The following is an 11,553-nucleotide window of genomic DNA, read 5'->3' as shown; positions in this document are numbered from 1 at the left end:
CTGAGCCACGTCCTTGGCTTTAGTTTTATTTTGTCTCTGTTGCTCCTCCTGGAGGACTTCTAGTGTTCCATCTCAAAGTTCATGGATTTTGTCCTCTTCATCTCTGACCGACTGCTGAGCCTATCAAGCAAAGTTTTCTACCTGTGGGTCTTTCTAAATCTCATCTGGTTTTTAAATATAACTTTCAGTTATTTCCTAAGATTTATTTTCTGATTTGTTTCAAGAGCTTTAAATTGATTATTGAAATATTTTTATGCTTATTATTACAAAATCCTTGTTAGGTAATTCCAGCATCGGATTAATATCGCTTTTGGCATTGCTTTATTGTCTTTTGTTGTGATTTTCCTAATTCTTGGTACTACAGATGATTTTCTGTTGTATGCTAGGCATTTTGTCTTTTGTACTAGGTATCTATGGGCCCTATTTAAAGCTTATATTTTAAGATGGAGTCACCCTTTTTAGGTTTACCACACCATCCTGCACTAATCTTGTGGACTAGTTCTAATCACAGTTTAATTTTCAGAGTCTTTCCTGTGTGGCTTTGGTCTGCTTTATTTTTCTGCTTCTCTGATGCTCCCCAGAATGCCTGCTGGTGCAGCCTGTGAGGTAAAGGAGGTTCGCTAAACTGACCACCAGACATCTCTCGGAGGGACCCATGCACCTATGCTTCAGGCTACCCGGATGTTTTTGCCATGCTCCCGTTTGGCAAAAACATGACTACCATATAGTCAAGAAAAAGTCAGTTAAAATCGACATTAAATCATTTAGTGGTAATATTCAGTTACACAAAAGTCTTAAAGGGACTAAATGAGAGTTTTGGTCTTACAATGCAGGAGTCTAATGTTTGCAATGCAGACTCCCCGACCAGCTGTCTGCTACATTGAGAGACCTTCCTGGGGTGCAGATCCTACTCTTGTGTCTCTCAGAAAAGGGGTATCTGTGGCTCAGTGAGAAAGACCCTTCAGTGCCACTGATTTCTGGTGGGCTCCCATGGGCTCCTGCCAGTGGCCCACTTGATGTTGTCAGGGAGCCCCGCATCATCTGGAGGATGAACTCTCCTGAGCATTAATGAACATTGCTGGTTCAGGAGGCTGCTCTGTCCTCCAGAGGTGACAGGCATGTGGAGAAAGCAAGAACAGACAGTCTGGGACCCATCCCTTGCTTCTGAAGAAAGCTGAGAACATTTTGGTGTGTTAATTTGGAGGAAGAAGGATTTGAGCTATGACGCTGAAGCAATAGAGATCTCAGCCAACAATATTTTGCTCATGACTTCCTAATAAAGGAATCTTTATTTGAAACTTTATAATATAATATAGCAGCAAGCTATAGCTCTGCCTTTAGGAGTAAGCAATTTGGTTAAAAAAAATCCATACCTTTAACTGATTCATGGGTTTTTCCATTTTTGCAAAGTCTGTTTGAACTTTGTTCCACGACTGGCTTCTTTAGCATCCAGGTATTTTTAGTAGTGACAGTTTGGTCTGGCAGTTTACTTTACTTCTCAGTTATATTTTTGTTTCAATTAATGGTACGTACTACAGAAGCGCAAGGCTGGTTTTGCGAAAAGGTCCAATTTACCCCTATTTTCTTGACAATATGGTTACTTGAAGAGATCTATAAGAAATTTGCCAGTAGTTTCAATCTATTTCTCTAAAAAATAATTATGATAACAGCAAACTGCTTTTAAAAGTTGATGATGAAGGCCCTCTTTGCCATTCAGGGAAAGAAGTGAAGAAAAAATAATAGTTTACATTAGGCATCACCCCTGGGTAGATAATTAATTTCTTTCTTCCACAATTTGTAATTTGATAATAATATTCAGTTACACAAAAGTCTTAAAGGGACTAAATGAGAGTTTTGGTCTTACAATGCAGGAGTCTAATGATTTCTTTCTTAATCTTCAGTTATCCCAATAACATGTTCATCTGTTCTATAAAGGACTATTTAAAACATTAGGTCTCCTTTGAATTATCAGACTGAAAATTGCCTTAAATGAATGTTCTCTGTACTTCAATGAAAGACTGAAACTCTCTGAAAACCCTTCAATAATATGGTGCTTTAAAGTATTCATTAAGGAAGCATTTGTTTTATTGATGTGTTTTCTTTAAAAGAAAACTGGGAATTTTTCACCTGTGGAATTATTTTACCTGGTATTATTAAAAACATTCAGAATGAAGTATTTTTGAAAAGCTAGTGGTAGAACTATATTACTAATCTAGACAACTTTCCAAGTAGCTCTTAAAATATTGTCCACTATCTCTCTACCTGTTTTATTTTTTCCCACTTAAAACTAAGGCCATAGATTACATAGTTCCACCATCCAAAAAGGGACCTGGACAGGCAAGTGTCTTGGGCACCTTTTGGCCTGATGGTGCCTGCTTATGATGACTAATGTATCAAATATACCATATAGTCAAGAAAAAGTCAGTTAAAATCGACATTAAATCATTTAGTGGTGAGGTATTATGAGCAGATCAGTTAGGTTAGACTAAAGGACACCCAGAAGACCTTTGTTTTTGTTTTTCATCATTTTTAGATGTGGTTTCAATATGCAGTTCACTCTATAGCCCACTATGGACTCACACTTGCAGCATCCTCCTGCCTCAGCCTCCTGAGTGCTGGGATTACAGCATGTGCCACCATGCCTGGTTTAGCCAGAAGAATTTGGAAACCAGGAGATGAATAATGTGTTAGATGAGTCCTTCAGGACTCTGAGGAAGGGTGAAGACATCAAGTAGCCTCTTGGGTGTATTTCTGTTAAAGGGAAATTTTCAGCAAAACCTGAGAGAAAGATTCTCATTCAGATAGAAAAGAGTACCTGAGAATTTTATTTGCTACTTAATGATGAGGAAACTAATGAGATGTTAAAAATGGTCCAAAGGAAAGTAACTTTACAAATTTATTTGGAGTAAAGTAGGTGAATTACAAATGGAGGCAAAGCTGATTTTTTCCCCTCCGATGTTAGGAATGAGGTCCCAAATTTATTTTTACCCCCAAAGGAACAGTAAAGTCAACTGAAACCCTTCAGAAGCAGACAGGTTTGCATCACTGTCCCTTGCCTGCAGCTTACAGAGGTGCAAAATAGCTTGATGACAAGAAACACAGTACGATCAGACCACAAGGACGAGAGTGATACACACAACCCATCGTTTTTCATTGAAGCATAGCATTGTTTTGGTCCTGTCTGTGGGTTCCTTTTTATTTCTTGCCTCCCTCCAATCAAATGAGTTAAATCTGGGGAGTATGGAGCAAAAATCACACATGTGAAATTCTTCAGTTCACTGGGAATAAAACAAAAAACTGAACAACAGACTTTTCAGTTCACTTGATGGAGGAAAAGCTTGAGTTTTAATGGGAATAGCTTTGCATTATTATAATACCATTGTGGGACTCTTCCAGCTGTGCACTGAGGCTGTTACATCAGCGTTCTTTTTTTGGTGATACTGGAGATTGAACTCAAGACCTCACACTTGCCAGGCAGGTTCTCACACCATTGAGCAAAATCACTTTTGAGGCCTCAAAACTACTGAATACTGCAAATAGTTAAGGAACACCAATAAGCCAGAAAGTAACAAAGTTTCACAGTGACAGGCGTTTAAAATACAGTGATCACAATTTCACTTTCTGTGTTAAGAAAAATATTTGCTCTAGTACCTTTTTATATATATTCCCAGTGTACCTTTAAGTAGACCCCACCCAAACCCTGTCCTGCTCAGATCCTCCAAAGTTCACCAGCTTTGGGGCATGGACTTCCATCTTGGAGCAGGCTATCAAGAGTGGAAGGCAGGATTACAAATTTCGGGCATTTATTTCATTGTGCTAACCTAATCCTTGCCAAGTGTTTCAGGACCCAGTGGAGGGCTTTAAGGGTAAACACGGAGGTATAAGTAGTTTAAAACTTCCCCAAGAAATCATTGTTTGATCAGCTGCTGGGAAGACGGGAAGTAGAAGTGACTGAGACAAACTCGTTTTCCATTTTGTCAGGAAAAATATGAGTGTGTTTGGAATTAAGCAGAACTTAAGGATCCTTTGAATGATGCACAAGGACAGGTAGCAGATGAAACATAATAGTTGGCTGACTGAAGAAAAAGCCTTAAGGCCTGTCTCTGTCTATCTGTGATTGTCTGAATCAGGGTGTGACGGGGGACGTATGTGGAGCCTCACTTTCTCAAGAGTAGTCTAGTTAGGAACCCTGATTACTAAAATCCTTGTCACCAAACCTCCCAAATCTTAGCTTACTCATCTAGTAAGTGGGTCTAACAATAGTTACCTTACAGGGTTGTGAAAATGACATGACGTACACCACACAGAGGTCAGTGTCCCTCACTCAGCGGTGGCTCTGACTCCGGCCACCCTGGAGAGAGTCCTTTCCCCAGTGCTGTAGCTTGACCTCATGCCAAGCCTGTGCCAAGCTGAGCCCCACTGACTGAGTAGAATGGAAGGCAGCTTGGTCCAAGGGAAAGGATATGGTTTTGAATGCAGAAGGATACAGGTTCAAATCTTAGCTCTGCCCCAGTAATTAGTAATTCACTAAAGTCATCAAGTGTTATTTCTGAAATGGAGGTGGTTGTAATAAGGTTTATAAGGTATATAAAATATTTAACACAAGACACATAATTTATATGATTATTGTGTAACACTCATCCAAAGAGTCAAATGCAAAACAGTGTGGGAGATCTGCGCACATACAACAGATCAAAAGAATCCAGTTGTGGACCCAGATCCTATGGCAGTAACCTGTACAAGTCTGACTGAAGACATAGAACCCATGGCAATGTTCTCCACGAGTCCAGCTAGAGACTGAGAATCCATGACAATGTCTCATGCAAGTCAGAATCAAGGATCTGCACTGGGAAGGCCCACAGGTCATTGGTGGAAGCTAGAAAGTCTGCACCAGTGGGATCTGTGCCTGTAGGCTGAGGGATCTGCAGTAGAGCCAGGAAGCAATACCCAAGGTAAGGACCAGAGCTCTCCTGAGAATGGTGGTGACAGGGAGGACCCAAGGTCCTCGGATGATGAGAACAGCTGAGTTCATAGCAGGAAAACCAGCATGACAAACTTCTCCGGGAGAAACACCACCCCTTCCCCTCCAGTTTTCTTTTCTGTGTTGTTGGCAACAATCATCACACCCAAGACCATGCTGAGTCAGTCCAGCTGTGTGTTATGACTGACCATTAGTTAATGTACCACAGTCCACCCCTTGTCAATTTGATAACCAGACACATTTCTTAAATCACAGTCTCCATGGCAGATTTGGGAAAGGTTAACATGTCTTGATCCATTCAAATTTTTCATTAATATAACAATTACATATACACAATTCTTACTGTACTCATTTCCATACCAAAAGCAAAATAGTCAAAAGGTGCTCAAAATTCAAGATTAAAACCATGAAACGTTGACTAATTAACCTGATTACAAACATATCTAAAACTACACTAAAGTAATAGTAAGAGAACTATCCTTGTTTTCCATTAATTTTTAACAACAGGGCATTGCACTGGAATAGAATTTCTAGCTTTCACCACTGACGTTCAGGTCTTCCCAGGGAAGATCCTTGATACAGACTTGCATGAGACGTTACCGTGGGCTGTCAGCCTTCAGTTGGACTCATGGAGGACATTGCCATGGGCTCTAGGTCTTCAACTGGATTCTTTGGGTCTCTAGTGTATAAACAGATCTCTCACACTCCTCTGCATTTGACTTTTTGGTGAGTATTATAAAACAATGCTCCAAGTTATGTGGCCTGTGTTGTCTATTCTCTAGCAAACCTTAACTACAACACCTATTTGCCCCATTAGAGGGAATTTAGTGCATACTTAGTAAATCTTTAGTAAGAACTAAAATGAGGTTAAAGCTCCTGGTACACGATGCTTAGTAAATGATGTCATGTCACTAGAACATGACTGAAACTGGCCCCTGGCATCATTCCTTGAGTCTTGCTTCTTGTGTCACATGACCAGCCATCTGTGGAGCTGTAACACAAAGGATGCATTCCCTCCTGTGGCCTTTCTCCACCTGTGGCTGGGTAGGAAGTAGCATCCTCTTTTCTGTGCCCAATGCTTTCTCTCCTCCCACTGGACCAGGTCTTTGGTGGGTGATTAGGGACCAGGCACAGGGATGTCAGCACTTCACAGTTATGTGCCTGACTGTTTACTGAGGAAAGAAATTTTATACTGTCCCATGCCTGACCTAAACACTGTAACGAGCACTTCTTTAAATCTGTAATGTAGGAGAGAGGCATCAAATTTCTCCAAATCTCATATCCCCTTATAAAAATGATGCAAACATACAGATCATGAATTTACAGTCTTCATAAAGAGACTAGCTCTGGGCATAGGAAGAACTAGAGGTTATCAACAGCTTCCCCAGGAATTTCTCTGTATGTCTCAACATGAATACGTTAAAATGGGTCATCATGGTCTGCTGCCCATGGAGATGTCCCTTCTTGGCCCAGAATGCTCAAATCCTGCCCCCCCCAACCTGGCTTAGACACACAAGGAAGACACTAGAGAAAATAGCCCTCAGTGAAGGCTTTTCCTCTGCTTCTCTGTGGGGTGACCCAGATGGACGCCCACACTTGGTTTCCCTTGATCCTCTTATGGCTCCATGGAGTCAAAGCTGATGAGGAAGCTCTTTCCTACTCATGCTGTCACCCAGTGCACTGCCAGAAGGCACAGCTTTCCTGTGAGAAATGTGCAGGCTCAGTGGTTCAATGGGACCCCAGGGCCCTTCAGGGATACGGGGTGACTTTTATCTCTAGACTCTACTTCGCATTTGCATGCCAGTGGAGAGCCAAGAGCCCGGGAGGAGGTGGGTTTTCCTTAGGTGTCCGATTCCTAAGCTGCTGTGCATTCTGTTAGCAAAGCTGCGTCCAGTCCAGTCCAGGGAAAAGGGAGAAGCAGAGGAAAAAGCAGGAGCTCTGGGTTTAAATTATGGTGACAAGCATTAATTTCTCAGAGGCTCCTGGCTCCCGTTGTCCTTTCAAGTTGAATATTCTTCCACATGTGTGTGGAACATTTTTTTTTTATGATTTCCCCGATGGAGGCAACTGGTGGAGTGAAACCCTGGTGCCTCAGAATCAGGAGTCCTTGGTCTAAATGGAGGTCCGTGGCTTTGCAACTATGTGATCCGGGACAATTTACTCACCTTTTGGAAGTTCCATTACACCAGTTGCCAAGGGTGAGTCTAGGGATCCTGGTAATCCTCAGGCAAGTGGGGAATAGATGAGGAGATAGGGCAGTGCCCAACTCAAATTTTCTCTCAGCTTTCATTCTTTCCCTTTCTTTCTTTCTTTCTTTCTTTCTTTCTTTCTTTCTTTCTTTCTTTCTTTCTTTCTTTCTTTCTTGCTTCCTTCCTTCTACCTGTCAATCCTTAAGTTAAGATGAAATTTTCTAGAACAGTATTTTTGAACTGCTGTTTCATAGTAGTACTTTCATTTTTTATTATTTTGTCATTTATTGCAGTTTCTTACTTGGAAGCCTTTGCCCCGCACTCTGCCTAGACACACTGACACAGATCTGACACAGTTTATTCTACATTAGCTTGGCCTTGAGCTGGTCTTCTGCCTTCATGAGTTTAATTTTGTTTTTCCTGCCTCTGTGAATGGTTTACTACCTCATTAGAGAAACTTCCTGACAGAGCCTTCAAATCCTCCATGGAGCACAGGAACAGTGTGCTCTCCAGAACACAAAGCAGTCTCCTCCCTCAAGTCCCCTAGGTTTAGGCTTCCTTGTATCCTTGATGATAACGGTGTCTTGATTGCTACCTCAGTCCAAAGTGAGTCCTGCTTTAAGTCTAATTCCAGTCTAAATTTCCATGTGTTCTGACCTTTTCTTTCCCATCCTGAGCTCTTGAAAAGCCTTTGCTTGGTGGCATTTTCCTTCCCTTCAGTGAGCAATGAACTCAGATCTGTGCCCATGTTTCACGGTGGTGATATTCAGGGAGACAGACTTCTACAGATTCGAGCGAGGTCAAGGTTGACCTCACAACCAGATACATTTTTCACTGGGAAACAAGAGCCCTCTTCTGAGTCCCACAAACTCTGCCACTGGGTCTGGGACTTGTGATCACGACCCTAGGGAGTGTAGGCTTATGAAAGGAAAGGTGATGTCTTTTAAAGAGCTGTCAGGAGCAGGGTCTGTCTCCTGGAAATAAGGATGCTTTTGAGGTATCTGTTGGCTGGTTGAACAGAATTGAGAAATGTTTGTCCCTGATGGAAAGGAGCCTTCTTGGTGCTTTATTTGAGTGCTGAGGGTGAAATATGGGGTCTTGCATATGCTTGGCAAATGCTGTACTACAAGCTATGCTCCCAATCTTATTATTATTGCTTCATTTTATCCCTGTCCCTGTCATTTTTATTGTCCCCTACTAAGAGGAACCTTGAAGCGAGCCAGTTCCTAAAGCCACACCTGATGATTGAGAAGTTCTGAGGTTTTCTTCTAAGACCAGTGTCCTTTGGGCTACGTTAGGCCTAGAACATTTCTCCTCCCCACTGGAGAGGCTTCCTGAGTCTGAGTCATTCTCTCAGGCAGAGGCAGCTTTAGGAGTCCTGGCCGCTGTAAACACATCCATTCTTCCTGAGTCACAACCTTGTTGGAGTTGCAGCTGGATGGGTTCCTCTGCTAGGTGGGAAGTGGACCCAGGATGCAGAATGAATTGTCTCAGACAGAACGTTCATGTCTTGATCTAACATTAAGTCTAGGGTGAACTCCTACTTAAGGAGTAACATGTTTATACTACAATCCCAGTGCATGTGCTAATGTTTGTAACTGGCATGATTTCATTAGGATCAAGGACTTTTGCTGTAACCAAGATAGTTTCTTAGAGAGATGTGTTAGAAGAAACAGGAGCTCAATTTCAAACTTCGTACTCTTTGCAAATACAATAAAAATTTAAAAAATTTAAAAAATACTCTTCGCTTTTTAATTAATAGGAAGAAGCATCAAAATATCAGAACAAAGAAAACTAATTGCCAAAATCTCTTCCTTGAGAGATTCCTTTATAAAAGTGAAAAATAAAAACAAACAAACAAAAAACAAAAAGAAATTTAAAAACTGGATCTTTTATATCCTTTAAAATTATAGCTCAAGCCTAAAGCCTTTCCCTTACATTTACTTCTCTGTCCCATGCTTCATTTCCCTTTGGCCCTATTTTGCCCTGTGATAAATTCCCTTTCCTCCTTACTGACGAGAAACACCCAGAGTCTGCAGTGCTTCTCAGAGTTATACTTCCTGAGAACAGGAAGCCCTTTCTGTTGATCTGAATCTGAGATCAAAAGTTGAGACCAAGCTCTCTCACCTTCTCTGAGCTGAGTGATATTGTTAGAGTTTCTAAAGACCTGCTTGGACAGGGAGAGGTTTGTAAAGGATTTAGAACAATTTACAGAGTGTCTTATCTGGGATTTTCTGGTACATATCAATTGGTTTTACTATTGATAAGAGCCTATACTGATAAAATATCAATTTAATATGATAAAATATGGGTGTGAATAGGATGGGAATTTCCAATGAATCAAAACTTTTTGGACTGTATAGTAAATCAGAGCAGCTCAGAAAAGAGATATTTTGCAGAGTTTTCCCAAGGTCATCCTTCTAGAAATAGACTGGGCTTTAATCTAGTTTGTAAGCAAAGACAGGACAGAGTTTGGAGGCTGTGCAGATGGGATCTATGATACCACAGGCAACATCTAGGTGGACCTTGAATCAGAGAAACTCTAGCTCCCTCCTCCATGGTTGGTGAGCTAGCAACTGGAGAGTATAACTGGAAATATGCACTAGAATGGGAAATAACTCCATCAGCAGAACTCCTTGCTAAGTGATCTAAGAATTCTTACAGTGGAAAGAAATTTGAATGCTGTGTGAGCTTAGGGTTTTATAAAATAGGTAGAAACTCCTGTTTCTGTCATTCAACCTTGGGAGAGTGAGTCTCTTGCTAAAGATGTTCACAGATGCTGCACCCCAAATAAGAACTGCCCTGTCATGACCGTGAAAACAGAGAACCTGTTTTAAAAATGAAGTGACTGATCAATACAGCGCTGAGAGAATTTTCAAGAAGAGCTCTTTTAGCTTTAGTGATCAGTAAGTGCAAAAAGGGATGCAAAAAGTTATCAAATGTGTTAAAAATCTAGTGGAAGTTTGCTCAATTTTGATGAACTTCTTTGGTTTACTATTTAATGTATTCATCTAAAATGTAGAGGATTTTATCCCTGTGTAACCTACAAAGATGTTATTTTGCCAGAATACTTTTTTTTGTGTGCGTAATATTCATATGTTTATTTTTAGGTATTTTATTGTCAAATGAGTGATCACAGACTTTTTTCTGAGGTATGACAATCACACATGAAGTGCTCAAATCTTACAATCTTTTTCTTCTTAATATTGATTTCTAATGTAAAATGATGTACAACAATTTTAAAAATATATTTTGCACCTAATACTATCTTTGGCATTGATTTCTCATACCTCTGGGATACCCATGTGATCCATTTTTGTACTTACCACTAAAGCTAAAAGAGAGCTCTTTTTGAAAATTCTCTGAGCACCGTATTGATCAGTCATTTACCTTACCAAAGCAGACAAACAAGCCACTTGGTGTCCTAAGAGTCAAAGGAACCCCTCATCTCAAAGGCCTGGCCTTATTCTTGCTTCTGATCCTACGACGTATATTGGGACTGTTACCCAAGCCAAATCAAGGCTCTGCTTTGAAAGTCCCAGCTCAATCTTACTCCCAACTCTCACAAATGTAGACCTTACTTTCCTGTCTCTGAGGTCCTGCTAAGGTCTGTTCAGCCATGTTCTCCTTTATTGCTGCAAACAATCAACCTAACTCTTATCAGCTGGTTCTGTGGGTGACGTTAGAAGCCAGGTTTTGAGACACTTTCCATGTGCCAATATTTCAGAGAAGCTGTAAAATGCAAGCCTTGAAAGAAGGCTGCTCTTTATGTGTTCTATCTTAAATTAGTGTTACCATCCTGAATCAAGCTTTTTAGTTTTCAACATTTTCAGCTTCTTGAACATCATCTAAAATGCATGCAGTGCTTTTTTTCAAAGTTCCACAGATATTGCTTTGATTTATTTTGTTAAAGCTAATTTCTGGCCATTGACTAATAAGTCTTGCACCATCTCAAGAGACCAGATCTGCCAACACAGCTGTCAGAGCAGCTGGGAAAGAAATGAAAAGCTACTCTAGCTTCATACACATCTCATCATTTTTATCCTCAGGGTGGCCCTACCATGGTATTTCTTGTCCTACAGGTGAGGAAACCGCTACCTGGCCAAAGGTCTCAGCTGAGCAGGATTTCAGACCTGGCCTGTATTCTCTTCCTCTTTTTCCTTGGCATTTACTTCCTGCCTGCTATAGCATGTGTGTGACCGCAGGTGATGGCGTCCAATACTGAGGCACAGACTTGCATCCAGAACTGCAAAATGGGCTACCTGGCTATGTAGTGCCCAAGCCAGCTGCTGAGGGGCAGACTTATCATCTCAGCCATTTGGGAGGCTGAGGCAGAAAGATCGTGAGTTAGAGGCTAGCCTGGGCAACTTGGCAATGTCTTGC

This window comes from Cavia porcellus, unplaced genomic scaffold, assembly GCF_034190915.1.
Source record: "Cavia porcellus strain 051 isolate PalLab524CR breed Dunkin Hartley unplaced genomic scaffold, mCavPor4.1 scaffold_11, whole genome shotgun sequence".
Classification (NCBI taxonomy): domain Eukaryota; kingdom Metazoa; phylum Chordata; class Mammalia; order Rodentia; family Caviidae; genus Cavia; species Cavia porcellus.
The sequence above is the reverse complement of the archived record's forward strand: the minus strand, read 5'-3'. Positions refer to the sequence as shown.